At 45.7% G+C, this 20435-nt stretch overlaps 1 protein-coding gene across 1 annotated transcript in view; it reads right to left on the bottom strand.

Annotated features, from left to right (window-relative positions):
* Positions 1–20435, bottom strand: part of ANKRD55 (ankyrin repeat domain 55) — a 102191-nt gene that overhangs the window by 62188 nt on the left and 19568 nt on the right. The gene's annotated exons all lie outside the window — the stretch shown is intronic.

The following is a 20435-nucleotide window of genomic DNA, read 5'->3' as shown; positions in this document are numbered from 1 at the left end:
CCAACTTGTACTTCCCAAGCACTTAGTACAGTGCTTTGCACACAGTAAGCGCTCAATAAATACAATTGATGATGATGATGATGAATCGTATTTATTGAGCGCTTACTGTGTGCACAGCACTGGACTAAGCGCTTGTGAAGTACAAGTTGGCAACATATAGAGACAGTCCCTACCCAACAGTGGGCTCGATAGGACCTGTTAAGCAATTATTAGTCAGTCGAATTTATTCAGTGCTTACTGTATGCAGAGCACTGTAATAACAATAATTGTGGTATTTAATAATGATGGCATTTCCAGACTGTGAGCCCACTGTTGGGTAGGGACCGTCTCTATATGTTGCCAATTTGTACTTCCCAAGCACTTAGTACAGTGCTCTGCACGCAGTGAGCGCTCAATAAATATGATTGATTGATGGCATTTACTAAGTGCTTACTATGTGCAAAGCACTATTCTAAGCACTGGGGAGGTTACGAGGTGATCAGGTTGTCCCACAGGGGGCTCACAGTCTTAATCCCCATTTTACAGATGAGGAAACTGAGGTCCAGAGAAATGAAGTGACTTGCCCAAAGTCACACAGCTGACAATTGGAGACGGGGGATTTGAACCCGTGACCTCTGCGCCAGGCACTACACGAAGTTCTGGGGAAGATACAAAGCAAATTGGGTTGGACACAGTCCCTGTCCCAGATGGGGCTCACAACAGTGCTCTGTCCACAGTTAATTGTTAACTAACTGTTAATTAATTGTTAATTAATCTCCCCCTCCTCCCCCTCTCCATCCCCCCCATTACCTCCTTCCCTTCCCCACAGCACCTGTATATATGTATCTATGTTTGTTCGTATTTATTACTGTATTTATTTATTTTACTTGTACATATCTATTCTATTTATTTTATTTTGTTAATATGTTGTGTTTTGTTCTCTGTCTCCCCCTTCTAGACTGTGAGCCCATTGCTGGGTAGGGACCGTCTCTATATGTTGCCAACTTGTACTTCCCAAGCACTTAGTACAGTGCTCTGCACACAGTAAGCACTCAATAAATGCGATTGATTGATTGATTGATTGAATTACTGTTAATTACAGTGCTCTGTCCATATGTTTTGTTTTGTTGTCAGATACATTCCCTGCCTCCAACAAGTTCACAGTCTAGAAAGGGAGAGATATATTAATATGAATAAGTAATTTAGAATTGGCTGAAATAGTGGGTGGGGGGTGGGTCTCTTCTACCTCTAATGAGTACTTTACCTGTTAGTCCGGCCTTCCAGGTGGAAGTTGTGGCCGGGAACCCAAAATTCAGGCAGGGGCCAAGGCCTCCGAATTCAAGTGACCCCAGAATCAATCAATCAATCAATCAATGAATCAATCGTATTTATTGAGCGCTAACAAAAGAAAATAAATAGAATAGATATGTACAAGTAAAATAAATAAATAAATAAATAGAGTAGTAAATATGTACAAACATATATACATATATGCAGGTGCTGTGGGGAAGGGAAGGAGGTAGGATGGGGGGGATGGAGAGGGGGAGGAGGGGGAGATTAATTAACAATTAATTAACAGTTAGTTAACAATTCCGGTTTATCCCCTGGGTTGCTCAAGCACAATTGTTGTCAGCTGCCAATCTGCCACTGAACCCACCAGTCTGGCTATCAATCAATCAATTCCTGCAATCGATCTGTGCAGGGCCCTGTACTAAGCCCTTGGGAGAGAACAATGAAAAGTAGTGTGGTGTTGTGAATAGAAACGGGCCCGGGAATCAGAAGGTCATGGGTTCTAACCCCTGCTCTACCACTATGATGATGATGATGGCATTTGTTAAGTGCTTACTATGTGCAAAGCACTGTTCTAAGCGCTGGGGGGATACAAGGTGATCAGGTTGTCCCACGTGGGGCTCACGGTCTTAATCCCCATTTTGCAGATGAGGGAACTGAGGCAGAGAGAAGTGAAGTGACTTGCCCAAAGTCACACTATGTCTGCTGCGTGACCTTAGGCAGGTCTCTTCACTTCTCTGGGCCTCAGTGACCTCGTCTTTAAAATGGGGATTGAGATTGTGAGCCCCATGTGGGACAGGGACCGCGTCCAACCCAATTTATTTGTATCCACCCCAGGGCTTAGAACAGTGCCTGGCACATAATAAGCGCTTAACAAATACCATCATCGTTATTATTAACAATACCATATAATTCATCCATTCAATCATTTATTGAGCGCTTCTGGTGTGCAAAGCACTGTGCTAAGCACTCAGGAGAGCATAATATGACCATAAACAGACATTCATTCATTCATCCAATTGTATTTATTGAGCACTTACTGCGGGCAGAGCACTGCATTAAGTGCTTGGGAGAGTACAATATAACAATAACAGGCACATTCCCTGAACACAACAAGCTCACAGTCTAGAGGGGAAAACAGACATTAATATCAATAAATAAATCCTGGGTAAGAATCCTGGGAAGGAGCTTGGCTTAGTGGAAAGACCACGGCTTTGGGAGTCAGAGGTTGTGAGTTCTAATTCGAGCTCAGCTCCTTGTCAACCGTGTGACTTCGGGCAACTTAACTTCTCTGTGCCTCAGTTACCTCATCTGTAAAATAGGGATTATGACTGTGAGCCCCACGTGAGACAACCTGATTGCCTTGTGTCTACCCCAGTGCTTAGAACAGTGCTTGGCACATAGTAAGCGCTTAACAAATACCATTAATAATAATTGTGGTATTTATTAAGCACTCACCGCGCACCTAATGATAGAGTAGATACATTGCAACAAGATCAGACACATTCCCTGTTCAATAAGGCAGCATGGCTCAGTGGAAAGAGCACAGGCTTTGGAGTCGGAGGTCATGGGTTCAAATCCCGGCTCCGCCAATTGTCAGCTGTGTGACTTTGGGCAAGTCACTTCACTTCTCTGGGCCTCAGTTCCCTCATCTGTAAAATGGGGCTTAGGACTGTGAGCCTCCGGTGGGACAACCTGATCTCCTTGTAACCTCCCCAGTGCTTTGAACAGTGCTTTGCACATAGCAAGCGCTTAATAAGTGCCATCATTATTATTATAAGGGGCTGAGTTAGTCTGTCGAGAGTAGTAGCAACTGTATTTAGTGAAAGCTTCCAGGGTGCAATAATAATAATGTTGGTATTTGTTAAGCGCTTACTATGTGCAAAGCACTGTTCTAAGCGCTGGGGAGGTTACAAGGTGATCAGGTTGTCCCACAGGAGGCTCACAATTTTAACCCCCATTTTACAGATGAGGTAACTGAGGCACAGAGAAGTTAAGTGACTTGCCCAAAGTCACACAGCAGTTGGCAGAGCTGGGATTTGAACCCATGACCTCTGACTCCAAAGCCCAGCCTCTTTCCACTGAGCCACAGCAGCTTCTCTGGACTGTACTAGGTGGCTGGGAAAGTACAACACACAGAAGTGACACGCTGTCACCCTGACCCAGATTGTCTAGTCTGGAAGAAAACCCAACGGGAGATTTGGGGTGAACTTCATTCTTTAGGATGTCTCATGCCAGCGCCTTTTTGTATCTTTTCCTGAGCTTTCTTTCACTACTGCCGGATCAGTTCAGGGACTGAGTGAGGAAATTCTAGATCTATCATCAGTGGTATTTACTGAGCACTTAACTGTGTGCAGAGCACTGTACTAAACGCTTGGGAGAGTACAATGTAACAAAATTGGTAGACACGTTTCCTGCCCGCATGGAACTTACAGTCTAGAAGGGTGAAATATTGCTTCCCCGCCCTCTTGCAGAGGATGGGTGTTGCTCTTTGACTTCTGTCCTGGCTCACCTGGGACCACTAGGGTTTGGCCGCTGGCCCACTGAAAAGACCACAGATCTGTGAGTCAGAGGATCTGGGTTCTAATCCTAACTCTCGCCTATCCCGCCTTTGTCCTCCCCCTGGCCTGGAATGCCCTCCCTCAGCACATCTTCTAGACTGTGAGCCCGTTGTTGGGTAGGGACCATCTCTATATGTTGCTAACTTGTACTTCCCAGGTGCTTAGTATGGTGCTCTGCACACAGTAAGCGCTCAATAAATACGATTGATTGATTGATTGATCCGCCAAGCTAGCTCTCTTCCTCCCTTCAAAGCCCTACTGAGAGCTCAACTCCTCCAGGAGGCCTTCCCAGACTGAGCCCCTCCTTCCTCTTCTTCTCCTCCCCCTCCCCAACCCCCCTGCCTTACCTCCTTTCCCTCCCCACAGCACCTGTATATATGTATATATGTTTGTACGTATTTATTACTCTATTTATTTTATTTGTGCATATTTATTCTATTTATTTTATTTTGTTAATATGTTTTGTTTTGTTGTCTGTCTCCCCCTGCTAGACTGTGAGCCCGCTGTTGGGTAGGGACCGTCTCTATATGTTGCCAACTTGTACTTCCCAAGCGCTTAGTACAGTGCTCTGCACACAGTAAGCGCTCAGTAAATACGATTGAATGAACTCTACCCCATGCCTACTGTGTGACTCCCGGTAAGTCAGTGCCTCACTTTCTTCATCTGTAAAGTGAGGATTCAACTCCTATTCTTCCACCTGCTTAAACTGTGAGCCCCATATGGGTTTTTTTTTTTCATAGTACTTGTTAAGTTCTTACTAAGCGCCAAGCACTGTTCTCAGCTCTGGGATAGATATAAGTTTATCAGGTTGGACACATTCCCTGTCCCACACTGGGCTCCCACTCTTAATCCTCATTTTTTTCTCCAAGCGCTTAGTACAGCACTCTGCACACAGTAAGCACTCAATAAATATGATTGAATGAATGAATTTGTTTTACATGTGAGGTAACTGAGGCACAGAGAAGTGAAGTGACTTGCCCAAGGTCACACAGCAGACAAGTGGTGAGTCAGGATTAGAACCCATGGCCCGCTGACTCCTAGGCCTATGGTCTATCCACTATGGCTCAGTGGAAAGAGCCCAGGCTTTGGAGTCAGAGGTCATAGGTTCAAATCCCGGCTCCGCCATTTGTCAGCTGTGTGACTTTGGGCGAGTCACTTCACTTCTCTGTGCCTCAGTTACCTCATCTGTAAAAGGGGGATTAAAACTGTGAGCCCCCCGTGGGACAACCTGATCACCTTGTAACCTCCCCAGCGCTTAGAACAGTGCTTTGCACATAGTAAGCGCTTAACATAATGCCATTATTATTATTGTTATTATACCATGCTGCTTCTCTTACTCTACTTATTTATTTTACTTGTACATTTCTAGTCTACTTATTTTATTTTGTTAGTATGTTTGGTTTTGTTCTCTGTCTCCCCCTTTTTAGACTGTGAGCCCACTGTTGGGTAGGGACTGTCTCTATATGTTGCCAACTTGTACTTCCCAGGGGCTTAGTCCAGTGCTCTGCACACAGTAAGCGCTCAATAAATACGATTGATTGATTGATTGATTGATTATTATTATAATACCATGCTGCTTCTCTGATAGGGCTAGGGAGTGTGTCAGACCGTAAGCTTGCTGTGGGTGGGGAGTCTGTTTATTGATTGATTGATTATAGTTCTAGCGTACTCTCCCAAGTGCTTAATACAGTGTTCTGCACACAGCAAGTGATATAAATATGATTGACTGGCTTACTGAGTGACTGATAATTACCTTATAGCTGCCCCAGTGCTTGGCACATTGTAGATGTTTAACAAACACCCAAATGCTGATTATTGCTGCTTTGTAGGGCAGGAAGGGGCTTGCCCTGCAGGTGAGTCACTTTGAGTTTCTGGTTTCTGTCACTGGTCCCATGTTTGTGTCTCCGACTGGGAATTCACAGGTTTTTTCCAGACCTGGCGGCGCCCCGGATGTTCTGACCTCTTTTGGCAGTCAAGTCACTCGTTCAACTTTCCAGTTTTCCCTTGAAGCCCGGAAGCTGCCAATCTCGCTGGACTGAGTCAGGGATCTCCGATCTCTGCCAAAGCCGCTCCCGCTTTGGGGACCTGTAGGAGTTGTTATGTTATGCTGCCAACTTGTACTTCCCAAGTGCTTAGTACAGTGCTCTGCACACAGTAAGCGCTCAATAAATATGATTGATTGATTGATTGAGTCCCTGGGTTCGAATCCCGGCTCTGCCACTCGTCTGCTGTTTGACCTTGGGTAGGTGACCGAAGTTCTCTGGGCTTCAGGGACGTCACCTGTAAAATGGGGATTAAGACTGTGAGCCCCATGTGGGACTTGGACTGCATGCAGCCTGATTAGCTTTTATCTTTTATCTAGTCTTTTAGACTGTGAGCCCACTGTTGGGTAGGGACTGTATCTGTATGTTGCCAATTTGTACTTCCCAAGCTCTTAGTACAGTGCTCTGCACATAGTAAGCGCTCAATAAATACGATTGATGATGATCTACCCCAGCACTTAGCACAGTGCCTGACACATAGTAAGGGCTTAACAGCGGAGAAGCAGCGTGGCTCCGTGGAAAGAGCCCGGGCTTTGGAGTCTGAGGTCATGGGTTCAAATCCCGGCTCCGCCAATTGTCAGCTGTGTGACTTTGGGCGTCACTTCATTTCTCTGGGCCTCAGTTCCCTCATCTGTAAAATGGGGATGAAGACTGTGAGCCCCCCCGTGGGACAATCTGATCACTCTGTAACCTCCCCAAAACTTAGAACAGTGCTTTGCACATAGTAAGCGCTTAATAAATGCCATTATTATTATTATTAAACACCATAACCCCCCTCAAAACAAAATGTCATGCTCCCCAGTACAATTTGAGGGCAGAAACATTGCCTAATGGAAATAGAGCACAGGCCCTGGAGTCAGAAGGGCCTAGGTTCTAATCCCGGCTCCATCGCTTGTCTGCTGTGTGACCTTGGTCAAGTCACTTAACTTCTCTGAAGATAACTCAGAGTTTTGGGAGAAGAGGAAAGGGGGGCTTAGTCAGGGAAGTCTTCCTGGAGGAGATGTGCCTTCAATAAGGCTTTGAAGGTAGGGAGAGAGGCATTGTCTGTCAGATTTGATATTTGTCTGTTCAACTTCTCATTCAGCTAGTTCATCCGGTTGTATTTGTGCTGCTGTATTGTGTGACCTTGTGCTTCCTCCAGAAAATAAGCAATCAATCAATAATGGTTACTTACTGATTAGCTTACTATTTACAGAGCACTGTAAAAAGCGCTTGGGAAAGTACAGTATAACAGAGTTGTTAGACACATTTTCCTGTCCAAATGGAGCTCAGATTCTAGAGGGGGAAACAGACAATAATATAAATTACAGGTATGCACACAAGTGTTGTGGAGGTGAAGGTGGAGTGAATATCAAGTTCTTAAAGGGTACAGGACTAGTGGGAGTCAGAGGGACCTGGGTTCTAATCCTGCCTTTACCACTTGTCTGCTGTGTGACCTTAGGCAAGTCACTTCACTTCTCTGGGCCCCAGTTACCTCAACTGGAAAATGGGGATTGAGACTGTGAGCCCTACGTGGGACAGCGACTGTATCTGACTCGATTTACTTGTATCCACCCCAGCGCTCAGTACAGTGCCTGGCACAAAGTAAGCACTTAACAAATAACCAAATTATTATTATTACTATTACAGATCCAACTTGCACTTCCGAAGCGCTTAGTACAGTGCTCTGCACACCAGTAAGCGCTCAATAAATACGATTGAATGAATGAATGAATGAATGAATGAATGAAAGTGCCCAGTACCGTTCTAAATCCTGGACTAGATACAAGCTAATCAAGTTGTTCACAGTCCCTGTTTTACATGGGACTTACAGTCTTAATCCTCATTTTCCAGAGCTCTGCACACAGTGAGCGCTCAATAAATACGATTGAATTTTACGGATGAGGTAACTGAGGCCCAGGTAAATTAAGCCCGTTGTTGGGTAGGGATCGTCTCTATACGTTGCCGACTCATACTTCCCAAGCGCTTAGTCCAGTGCTCTGCACACAGTAAGTGCTCAATAAATGTGATTGAATAGAAAAATGACTTGCAAGAGGTCACAGAGCCGAGAAGTGGTGGAGGCGAGATTTGAACCCAGGTCCTTATGATTCCCAGGACTGGGCTCTCTCCGCTAGGCCATGCTGCTTCTGCTTTGCAAATAGTAAGTGCTTAATAAATGCTATTGTTATTATTATTATTATTATTATTATTATTATTATTATTATTATTGGGAGGGCCGTGGTGGATGGTGGATTATTTATTTTACTTGTACATATCTATTCTATTTATTTTATTTTGTTAATATGTTTTGTTCTCTGTCTTCCCCTTCTAGACTGTGAGCCCGCTGTTGGGTAGGGACCGTCTCTATATGTTGCCAACTTGTACTTCCCAAGTGCTTAGTACAGTGCTCTGCATACAGTAAGCGCTCAATAAATACGATTGATTGATTGGTGGTGTGGATTCATTCATTCATTCACTCAATCGTATTTATTGAGTGCTTACTGTGTGCAGAGCACAGTACTAGGCACTTGGGAAGTACAAGTTGGCAACATATAGAGACGGTCCCTACCCAACAGTGGGCTCACATGGGTGGGCTGTGTGGCTGGGTGGGTTTTGTGGATAATAATAATAATAATGGCATTTATTAAGCACTTATGATGTGCAAAGCACTGCTCTAAGCACAGGGGAAGTTACAAGGTGATCAGGCTGTCCCACGGGGGGCTCACAGTCAATCAATCAATCAATCAATCAGTCGTATTTATTGAGCACCTACTGTGTGCAGAGCACTGTACTAAGCGCTTGGGAAGTACAAGTTGGCAACTTATAAAGACAGTCCTTACCCAACAGTGGGCTCACAGTCTAAAAGGGGGAGACAGAGAACAAAACCAAACATACTAACAAAGTAAAATAAATAGAATAGATATGTACAAGTAAAATAAATAAAGAAATAAATAGAGTAATAAATATGCACAAACATATATACATATAAACAGGTGCTGTGGGGAAGGGAAGGAGGTAAAATGGGGGGATGGAGAGGGGGATGAGGGGGAGAGGAAGGAAGGGGCTCAGTCTGGGAAGGCCTCCTGGAGGAGGTGAGCTCTCAGTAGGGCCTTGAAGGGAGGCAGAGAGCTAGCTTGGCGGATGGGCAGAGGGAGGGCATTCCAGGTCCCGGGGGGATGACGTGGGCCGGGGGCCAGTCTTAATCCCCACTTTGCAGATGAGGGAACTGAGGCCCAGAGAAGTGAAGTGACTTGCCCAAAGTCACCCAGCTGACAAGGGGTGGAGGCGGGATTTGAACCCACGCCCTCTGCCTCCCAAGGCCGGGCTCTTTCCACTGAGAATTCCCCTGCTATTTCCCTGCCTGGCCTTCCGGCTCCAGCAGATGGGAGTGTTGTCTCAGATCTCCGCGCCCCTGTCTACCCGCTGGACGCTCGAATCCAGAACCGAGGGACTCCTCGCACCCAGCCCCCTGACCCAACAGGAGAGACATCATCATCGTCAATCGTATTTATTGAGCGCTTACTGTGTGCAGAGCACTGTACTAAGCGCTTGGGAAGTACAAATTGGCAACATATAGAGACAGTCCCTACCCAACAGTGGGCTCACAGTCTAAAAGAGGGGCTCACAGTCTAAAAGGGGGGCTCACAGTCTAAAAGGGAGACACCCACCTGAGAATCTGTAGGAACACAGAGCAGGCCCTTCAACCTTCCCCAGCGCTTATCATAGAGCAAGGCACGCCGTAAGCCCTTAATGAACGTGTCAGTTTTATTGTTACTGTTTGCGTTGTTTTTATTTTGTTTTTTGTTGCTTTGTTGTTATTTTTTTTAAATTGTTATGGTTTACTGCTATTGCACTCTCCCAAGCGCTTAGTACAGGGAGAAGCAGCGAGGCTCAGCGGAAGAGACAGGGCTTGGGAGTCAGAGGTCATGGGTTCTAGCTCTCTTCTTCCCTTCAAGGCCCTACTGAGAGCTCACCTCCTCCAGGAGGCCTTCCCAGACTGAGCCCCCTCCTTCCTCTCCCCCTCCTCATCCCCCCCACACTACCTCCTTCCCCTCCCCACAGCACCTGTATATATGTTTGTACAGATTTATTACTCTATTTTACTTGTACATATTTCCCATTCTATTTATTTTATTTTGTTAATATGTCTTGTTTTGTTGTCTGTCTCCGCCTTCTAGACTGTGAGCCTGTTGTTGGGTAGGGACCGTCTCTATATGTTGCCGACTTGTACTTCCCAAGCACTTAGCACAGTGCTCTGCACACAGTAAGCACTCAATAAATACGTTTGAATGAATGAATGAATAATCAACTCTGCCACTTGTCAGCTGTGTGACTTGTCACTTCACTTCTCTGTGCCTCAGTTCCCTCATCTGTAAAATGGGGATGAAGACTGTGAGCCCCACGTGGGATAACCTTGATTACCTTGTATCCCCCCCCCCCCCAGTGCTTAGAACAGTGCCTGGCACATAGTAAGCACTTAACAAATACCAACATTATTATTATTATTGTTACAGTGCTTTGCGCACAGGAAGCACTCAATAAATATGATTGAATGAATTAATGAATGAATGAAAACAATGATGATTATTTTATTAAATACTCATTATGTTCATCTGGAGAACATATCATCACCATCATCAATGGTATTTTTGGAGCACTGACTGTGTGCAGCACACTGTACTAGGCACCTAGGAGATTACCCTAAAACAGAGTTGGTACATTCATAAATTACCTTTTTATGGTATTAAGTGCTTACTATGTGCCAGGCACTATACTAAGCACTGGGGTAGATATAAGCTCATCAGGTTGGACAAAGTGTCTGTTCCACATAAAGCTCACAGTGAATACCTTCTGCCACCTCAGAAGGGGATCGATGAGCTCCATTTTGTCCAAAAAGCAGGTATTACTGGCTCCTATGAAGTACTGTGGCCTAGTGGATAGATCCCAGTCCTGGAAGTAAAAAGGTCCTGGGGTCTAATCCCGGCTCCTCCACTTGCCTGCTGAGTAATCTTGGGCAAGTCACTTCACTTCTCTGTGCCTCAGTTACCTCATTTGTAAAATGGAGATTAAGACCCTGAGCCCCATGTGGGACAGGGACTCTGTCCAACCCTCTTTGCTTGTATTCACCCCAGCTCTTTGAATGGTGCCTGCCACATAGTAAGCACTTAACAAACACCACACTTATTATTATTGCTATTATTATTATGGGCTCAAGTGAGACACTCTATGCCACACAGTAAGCGCTTAACAAATACCGTAATTATTATTATTGTTATGATTTTTATGGGCTCAAGTGAGAATGATCACGGTGAGGTCTGCCTTCCCTTTAATAATAATAATAATAATAATTGTGGTATTTGTTCAGCACTATGTGCTAGGCACTGAACTAAGCACTGGGGTGGTTAATACTACTACTACTACTACTACTACTACTACTACTACTAATAATAATAATAATAATTGTGGTACTTGTTCAGAGCTATGTGCTAGGCACTGAAGTGGATACAAGCAAATCGTGTTGGACACAGTCCCTGTCCCACATGGGGCTCCCAGTCTCAATCCACATTTTACTCATGAGGTAACTGAGGCACAGAGAAGTAAAGTGATTTACCCAGGGTCACACAGCAGACAAGTGGCAGAGCTGGGATTAGAACCCATGATCTTCTGACTCGCAGGCAAGTGCTCTCTCCACTACGCCATTACAGAATGGAAAGAATGAGGGGAACTGTGGAGTCGGTTCGAGAGCCCCCGTGAGGGTCAGCCTTTGGCCACGGTGCTCGGAGGTCATCATCAGTAGCCACTGTGTCCGGCAGCCTCGGCGAAGTGGAGGGATGGAGTGGGTGTTTGCTCCTCAGCTTCTTCTTCCTCTGCCCCCACAGTCTTCCCTGCTTCCATCGCTGCTACCCTGGACGTGCCTTGGTCTCTCGAGGGGCGGGATGTTTCCTGGAGGGATCTGGTGCCATTGCCCTGACATCTCTGTCGGTGTGGTAACCTTCCAATCAATCAATCAATCAATCAATCGTATTTATTGAGCGCCTACTATGTGCAGAGCACTGTACTAAGCGCTTGGGAAGTACAAATTGGCAACACATAGAGACAGTCCCTACCCAACAGTGGGCTCACAGTCTAAAAGGGGGAGACAGAGAACAAAACCAAACATACCAACAAAATAAAATAAATAGGATAGAAATGTACAAGTAAAATAAATAAATAAATAAATAAATAGAGTAATAAATATGTGCAACCATATATACATATATACAGGAAGCTTCCAGAAGTTTCCTGCGTGCCACTGGCCAACGGAGGCCTGCTGTAGCCCGGGCCAGTAGCAACAGGGAGACAACAGTTCCTGGTGGGGGACGGGGGTCTGTCCTCCCCCCTTTCAATATCTCACCCCCCCTTTCCTATCTTTTGGTTGTGGCGGCTGGAGGCTCCCCCATCCCCACCTTCCTTGAAACCCCTAGATTTGGTCTCTAATGGGGAAAGGAAGACAGGGAGGGAGGTGCGAGATATAATAATAATAATAATTTTGGTATTTGTTAAGCGCTTACTATGTGCGAAGCGCTGTTCTAAGCGCTGGGGAGGATACAAGGTGATCAGGTTGTCCCATGTGGGGCTCACAATCTTAATCCCCATTTTACAGATGAGGTAACCGAGGCAGAGAGAAGTTAAGTGATTTGCCCAAAGTCACACAGCTGACAAGCGGTGGAGCTGGGATTTGAACTCATGACCTCTGAATCCAAAGCCCGGGCTCTTTCCACTGAGCCATGCTGCTTCTGGGCCACTGATCCAGGGGATATTGGCAAATAATAATAATTATTATGGAATTTGCTAAGCACTTACTATGTGTCAGGCACCGTTCTGAGAGCTGGGGTAGATACAAGATAATCGGCTTGGACACAATCCTTGTCTCACAAAGGGCTCCCAGCTTTAATCCCCATTTTACAGATAAGGGAACTGAGGCCCAGAGAACTGAAGTGACTTGCCCAAGGTCACCCAGAAGGCAAGTGGCAGAGCCGGGACTAGAACCCATGACCTTCTGACTCCCAGATTCGTGTTCTATTCTCTAGTCCACACTGCTTCTCCCAGGGAGGGGAGAGGCCGGGGACCCTGAGCCCAACCCCAAAATGAGGTTGAGCTGGAAGGAGATGAGCATCAAGGTGCAGCCGAGCTGCTGTCCCTGACCTTGTTAGTCTGTACCCCATTCCGGGGGCCTGGTCCCTGCCCTCTGACCTTTGCCCTCTGCCCACTGCTCAACCTAGACTCCACCCCTGCCATTTTCTCCATGTCCCTGTTTCTTCCTCTCCCAGGCTGCTAATCTCCCCTCCTACAGCCCCATTTGGGCCCCTGTCCCCCACTCCTCCGGCCTGAGGGCCTGCCACTGCCCCCTAAGATTCTGTAATCAATCAATCCATCAATCGTATTTATTGAGCGCTTACTGTGTGCAGAGCACTGTACTAAGCGCTTGGGAAGTACAAGTTGGCAACATGTAGAGCCACTGCCCCCTCAGATTCTGTAATCAATCAATCAATCAATCAATCAATCAATTGTATTTATTGAGTGCTTACTGTGTGCAGAGCACTGTACTAAGCGCTTGGGAATTACCCGTTGGCAACACATAGAGACGGTCCCTACCCAACAGTGGGCTCACAGTCTAGAGCTGCCCAGCCTCGGAAACCACAAGATTCGTTAGACTTCCCCTCCTCTACCTCCACATCCTCACTTTCCCTCATCCTTCCTCCATCCCTCCCCCATCTCCCGGACAGGGACTTCCCCTCTTGCCTGTCCTCCCACTCCCACTTTTTTCTGTCCCTTCCCCACTGCAGCAGCTTCCCAGCCTTGTCCGTGGGGCTGGGAAAGGAGAAGGGAGAGAAGAGGGAAAAGTCACAGGGGTTTCCAACACTCCACGTGCAACTTGGCGGCCTCCACACCCCACTCCGCGGGAATCCACACCACAGCAGTGAAGCAGTGTGGCCTAGTGGATAAAATACAGGCTGGGAGTCAGAAGGACCTGAGTTCTAATCCTGGCTCTGACACTTCTCTACTGTGTGACCTTGGGCGACTCACTTCACTTCTCTGGGCCTCAGTTACCTCATTGTAAAATGGGGATTAAGACTGTGAGTCCCATGTGGGACAGGGACTGTATTCAACCTCATTACCTTGTGTCTCCCCTAGTGCTTAGAACAGCGCTGAGCACATAGTAAATGCTTAAAAAATATCATTATTATCATTATGAATCTCACCACAGCAGGTGTGGCCCCAGGAAGGGTGGCCGCGCTGGCCCCTAGATTGACCAGCTTGGTCTGAGGAGATTCGTCCCTGAGCATGAGGAACTGAAATGCTGGTCCGCCAACTCAAATGGGAGGAAAGGAAGAGGAGGAGGAGAGAGGAAGAGAAGGAAGAGGTCACTGGAAGAGGAATAAGTTTCTGAGAAGTGAATCGGAACTGAGGAACAAAATGGCTTTGAAAAGCAGGGTGCTACATGGTTTGACTGAGCCCTTAGAACAGTGCCTCACGATGCCATGGGCACTCAATAAAGACCATTCCCATTGTTTTATGGTATTTGTTGGGCACTTGCTTTGTGTCAAGCATTGTTCTGCATGCTGGGGAAAGACAAGTTAATCAGGACAGATATAGTCCCAGACTCACAGTCTCACAGTCAAGGAGATTTTGAATCCCATTATGCAGTTAAGGAAACCGAGGCACAGAGAAGTTAAGTGACTTGCCCAATGTCCCATAGCAGGCTGCTCGGCTTCCTGGGGGAATGAAGTCTGGCCGTTCACCTCCCACGGGGTGAGGATGGGTGAAGACACTTCCTCTTTGCCAATCAGAGGGGCTGAGGGGAAGTCCTCAGACAGAATCGGTCCACACTGCCTGGGACGATTCTATTCCGCTGGAGACACCCACGTCGGCATAGGCCGATGACTTGAGATGTGTTTGTTTCTACTCCCCGACTGGGCCCTCAGTTACCTCTGTGCCGTTCATAGGGATGGGTTTCCTCTGCCATCTGTGAGCCCACTGTTGGGTAGGGACTGTCTCTATATGTTGCCAACTTGTACTTCCCAAGCACTTAGTACAGTGCTCTGCACACAGTAAGCGCTCAATAAATACGATTGATGATGATGATGATCTGGGTTCCTCCCTTCGCTTCACCCACCCAAGGACCGAAACCCTCCGTAGCCCAGCCCACAGCAGCAGCACCCTGGCCACCTGACATTTCTCTCTTCCTCCCCTGGTCCCCTTTAGCCCAGCCCTTAGACTGGTAGGACGGTCTTTTTTTTTCCATTCAATTCAATCATATTTATTGAGCGCTTACTATGTGCAGAGCACTGTACTAAGCACTTGGATAAGAATGGTATTTGTTAAGCACTTACTACTCTCCAGGCACTGTACTAAGTGCTGGGATGGATACAAGCAAATGGGGGTGGACACAGTCCCTGTCCCTCACTGGGTTCACAGTCTCAATTCCCATTTTACAGACGAAGTAACTGAGGCACAGAGAAATAAAGGGACTCTCCCAAGGTCACACAGCAGACAAGTGGTGGAGCCGGGATCTTCTGACTCCCGGGCCTGTGCTCTATTCCCTACACCATGTTGCTTCTCCAAAAGGAATATGACGAGGATGAGATTCAAACCCACGCATGCAGAGCACAATGAATTAGCAGTCCATCGCCTTAACCACTCGGCCAGCTTGTCTCAATGATGTTTGTTTAGTGTTTTTTATGTGCCAAGTCCTGTACTAAGCACTGAGGTAGATACAAGCTAATCCCTGCCCCACAAGGAGTTCATAGTCTAGGGAGGAGGGAGAACAGATAATAATAATAATGGAGCATTTATCAAGCTTCTACTATTTATTCATTCATTCATTCGATCGTATTTATTGAGCCCTTACTGTGTGCAGAGCACTGTACTAAGTGCTTGGGAAGTACAAGTTGGCAACTTATAGAGACGGTCCCTACCCAACAGTGGGCTCACAGTCTAGAAGGGAGAGACAGAAAACAAAACAAAACACATTAACAAAATAAAATAAATAGAATAAATATGTACAAATAAAATAGAGTAATAAATATGTACAAATATATATACATACATACAGGTGCTGTGGGGAAGGGAAGGAGGTAAGGGGAGGATTCATTCAATTGTATTTATTGAGCGCCTACTGTGTGCAGAGCACTGTACTAAGCGCTTGGGAAGTACAAGTTGGCAGCAGATAGAGACGGTCCCTACCCAACAGTGGGCTCACAGTCTAGAAGGGGGAGACAGAGAACAAAACAAAACATACTAACAAAATAAAATAAATAGAATAAATATGTATAAATAAAATAAAGCCCTCACGTCCAACACAGTTCTTGTCCCACATGGGGCTCTCAGTCTAGAGGGGCGGGAGAACAGATACTGATTCCCGTTTCTACGGATAAGAAAACTGAGGCACAGAGAAGCTAAATGAGTTAACCAGGGCCTCATGACAGTCAAGTGGCACCCTCTAGACTGTAAGCTCATTGTAGGCAGGAAACCTGACTGGCAACTTTGTTGTACTGTACTCTCTCCATTAGACCACACTGCTTCTTTCTGACCATCAGGGCTTACAGCTACCTAAAAGCTCTCTGGGATCAATCAATCAATCAGTGGTATTTATTGACTGCTTACCATCTACAGAGCACTATGCCAAGTGAGTGGGAGAGTACAATACAATAGAATTGGCAGAGTGGGAGAGTACAATACAATAGAATTGACAGACATAATCCCTGCCCTCAAGGAGGTTATAATCTTACATCACTGCTTTGAAGCTTTCTTTCCCCACTTGTAAGAGTTCATTCCTCCCCTAGCAGACAGGCCCGTAAAGCCACTTTTGACTTCATCGATATTTATTGAGCATCTACTATGTGCAGAACACTGTACAGAGAGTTTACTGCCATCATTCCCTTGACCAAGACTTGCTGTTTTACAGGGTAGTTCACTAAGACCCATGGCAGGCTCTCAGGGTGTCATTTGGACAATGGAGCAGGATGAAACCTTTTCCCTGATAACAACAATAATAATAATAGTAATAGTATTTGTTAAGCACTTGTCAATCAATTAATCAGTGGTATTTATTGAGTGCTTACTGCGTACGGAGATAATAATAATAGTAATAGTATTTGTTAAGCACTTGTCAATCAATTAATCAGTGGTATTTATTGAGTGCTTACTGCATACAGAGATAATAATAATAATAATAGTCATAGTATTTGTTAAGCACTTGTCAATCAATTAATCAGTGGTATTTATTGAGTACTTACTTCGGACAGAGATAATAATAATAATAGTAATAGTATTTGTTAAGCACTTGTCAATCAATCAATCAGTGGTATTTATTGACTGCTTACCATCTACAGAGCACTATGCCAAGTGAGTGGGAGAGTACAATACAATAGAATTGGCAGAGTGGGAGAGTACAATACAATAGAATTGACAGACATAATCCCTGCCCTCAAGGAGGTTATAATCTTACATCACTGCTTTGAAGCTTTCTTTCCCCACTTGTAAGAGTTCATTCCTCCCCTAGCAGACAGGCCCGTAAAGCCACTTTTGACTTCATCGATATTTATTGAGCATCTACTATGTGCAGAACACTGTACAGAGAGTTTACTGCCATCATTCCCTTGACCAAGACTTGCTGTTTTACAGGGTAGTTCACTAAGACCCATGGCAGGCTCTCAGGGTGTCATTTGGACAATGGAGCAGGATGAAACCTTTTCCCTGATAACAACAATAATAATAATAGTAATAGTATTTGTTAAGCACTTGTCAATCAATTAATCAGTGGTATTTATTGAGTGCTTACTGCGTACGGAGATAATAATAATAGTAATAGTATTTGTTAAGCACTTGTCAATCAATTAATCAGTGGTATTTATTGAGTGCTTACTGCATACAGAGATAATAATAATAATAATAGTCATAGTATTTGTTAAGCACTTGTCAATCAATTAATCAGTGGTATTTATTGAGTACTTACTTCGGACAGAGATAATAATAATAATAGTAATAGTATTTGTTAAACACTTGTCAATCAATCAATCAGTGGTATTTATTGAGTGCTTACCACACACAGAACATTGTGTCAAGTGATTGGGAGAGTACAACGGAATTGGTAGACACAGTCCCTGTTCTCAAGGAGGTTATAATCTTACATCACCGTTTTGAAGCTGTCTTTCCCCACTTGTCAAGCGCTTGTCAATTCATTCATCCGTTCAATCATATTTATTGAGCGCTTACTGTGTGCAGAGCCCTGTACTAAGCGCCTGCACTGGGATAGATACAAGTTAATCAGCTGGACACAGTCCCTGTCCCACATGGAGTTCACAGTCTTAAATTCCCATTTTGTCGATGAGGCCCGGAGAAGTGAAATGACGTGCTCGAGGTCACACAGCAGAGCTGCTATTAAAACCCGGGTCCTTCCGACTCTTAGGCCCGTACTCTATTCACTAAAGCGTGCTGCTTCTCTTCTCACTTGACATGCCTGGGGAAGCTGAGTGTGGGAAACTGGAACTCGCTAGGGACCACTTCGGGCCTGTAGTTGGTTGTGCCTGACTATCACTGTGCCCAGTAGAAGTAACAATTATTAGTACACCATCCGTGCACGTGAGAATCCTGCAGCCTAATTTATCACGGGCTGCTGAGGAGCGGAATGTCAGGCTGACAATAAAGTCTGTAGCCACTATTTGAGAACTGGGTGAACCCCAAATACTGAATAATAATAATAATAATTGTGGTATTTAATAATAATAATAATAATAATGATAATGGCATTTGTTAAGCGCTTACTATGTGCAAAGCACTGTTCTAAGTGCTGGGAAGGAAACAAGGGGATCAGGTTGTCCCATGTGGGGCTCACGGGTTTGAATCCCGGCTCCGCCACATGTCTGCTGTGTGACCTTGGGCAAGTCACTTAACTTCTCTGAGCCCCAGTTCCCTCATCTGTAAAATGGGGCTTAAGACTGTGAGTCCCACGTGGGACAACCTGATCACTTTGTACCTCCCCCCAGCGCTTAGAACAGTGCTTTGCACATAGTAAGCGCTTAACAAATGCCAAAATTATTATTATTATTAATCCCCATTTCACAGATGAGGTGACTGAGGCCCAGGGAAGTTAAGTGACCTGCCCAAAGTCACATGGCTGACAAATGGCAGAGCCGGGATTTGAACCCATGACCTCTGACTCCAAAGCCTTTCCACTGAGCCATGCTGCTTGTGCTTACTATGTGCCAAGCACTGTTCCGAGTGCTGGACCCAATACGAGGTAATCGGGTTGGACTCAGTCCCTGTCCCGCATGGGGCTCACAGTCTTAATCCCCATTTTAAAGATGAGGGAACTGAGGCACAGAGAAGGGAAGTGACTTGCTCAAGGTCACACAGCAGAGAGGTGGTAGAGCTGGGATTAGAGAACGGGTCCTTCTGACTCCCAAGCCCGGGGCTCTTTTCCACTAGGCCACATCACTCCCTCTTCGTGCGATGTGTCTGTGGTCCTCGATGGTTTCCTGAAGTGCGTTAAGGGGCCTCTGGCTGGAATCCCTGGCCACCTCTCTAATCCCAGACCACCTGCTCCAAGACCTGGGTTCCAACCATTGGGCCACCCTTCCTCCCTTTCATCGACTTCGAAGGGGGAAGCAGGGTTCCCATGGTAACCAATCGGCCCGAAATAGGAAGTGTGTGGGAAACAAAACAGTGAACGCCAATTGGTTCCATTCAGTCACAGACAATGTCACTTTAAGGGCCGCTAACCAAGTCACTGACTTTCTGAATGATCTCCCGGTAATTCGTTTAACCCAACCGAGCAGGGAGCGGATCTAACTCTCCTCTCTACACGGGGACCTTGCGCTTTGTTTATTTTCTTCCTTTTTATTCAAACTTTCATTAGGTGCCAAAGTCTTAATCCCTCACAATCGACTCGGTCAGCGTGTTTCTCTAATGAAAAGGCCCAGGGCACAGGTCTCTCCCTGGGAAGTGGGAACCGCTGGGTATCCAGATTCTGTTCCCAGACTGGCAGTGTGGTGAAGGGCCTGGTCTATGAAATTCCCTGCTTTTCCGATCGTCCTTCGAGGCATCCGCCCTCTGTCCCACTCACAGCCTGGAGGATGGGAATTTACACGATTCTCCTGCTGTGGGACCTAGGCCTGGTCACTTATTGTCTGGGTGCCTCAGTTTCCTCATCTGTAAAAGGAGGATATAAGACACCTTGTCTCCCTTCTCCATCGACAGTGACCCTTGTGTGAGACAGGGATTGTGTCTGATCTGAATGTGTCTACCAACTTTGTTGTATTGCCCTCTCCCAAGTGCTTAGTACAGTGCTCTGCCCACAGTAAGTGCTCAATAAATACCTTGGACTTATCGTGTACCTACTGCGGCACTTTGCCCGAAGTAAGCGCTTAACAAATACCAAGATTATTCTAATTGTTTTTAGACAAAAGCCAGGAGGCTTATCAGCTTCGGACTCAAATGGTGGAAAGGCTTGGAGTTGGAATGGGAACTTTAAGTTGGTTCCTTAATCATCATCATCATCATCATAATTGTCTTATTTGTTTACCGCTTGCTGTGTGCCAGC

The sequence above is a fragment of the Tachyglossus aculeatus genome, chromosome 17, assembly GCF_015852505.1.
Source record: "Tachyglossus aculeatus isolate mTacAcu1 chromosome 17, mTacAcu1.pri, whole genome shotgun sequence".
Classification (NCBI taxonomy): Eukaryota; Metazoa; Chordata; class Mammalia; order Monotremata; family Tachyglossidae; genus Tachyglossus; species Tachyglossus aculeatus.
This window is presented reverse-complemented; position numbering and strand designations above follow the sequence as displayed.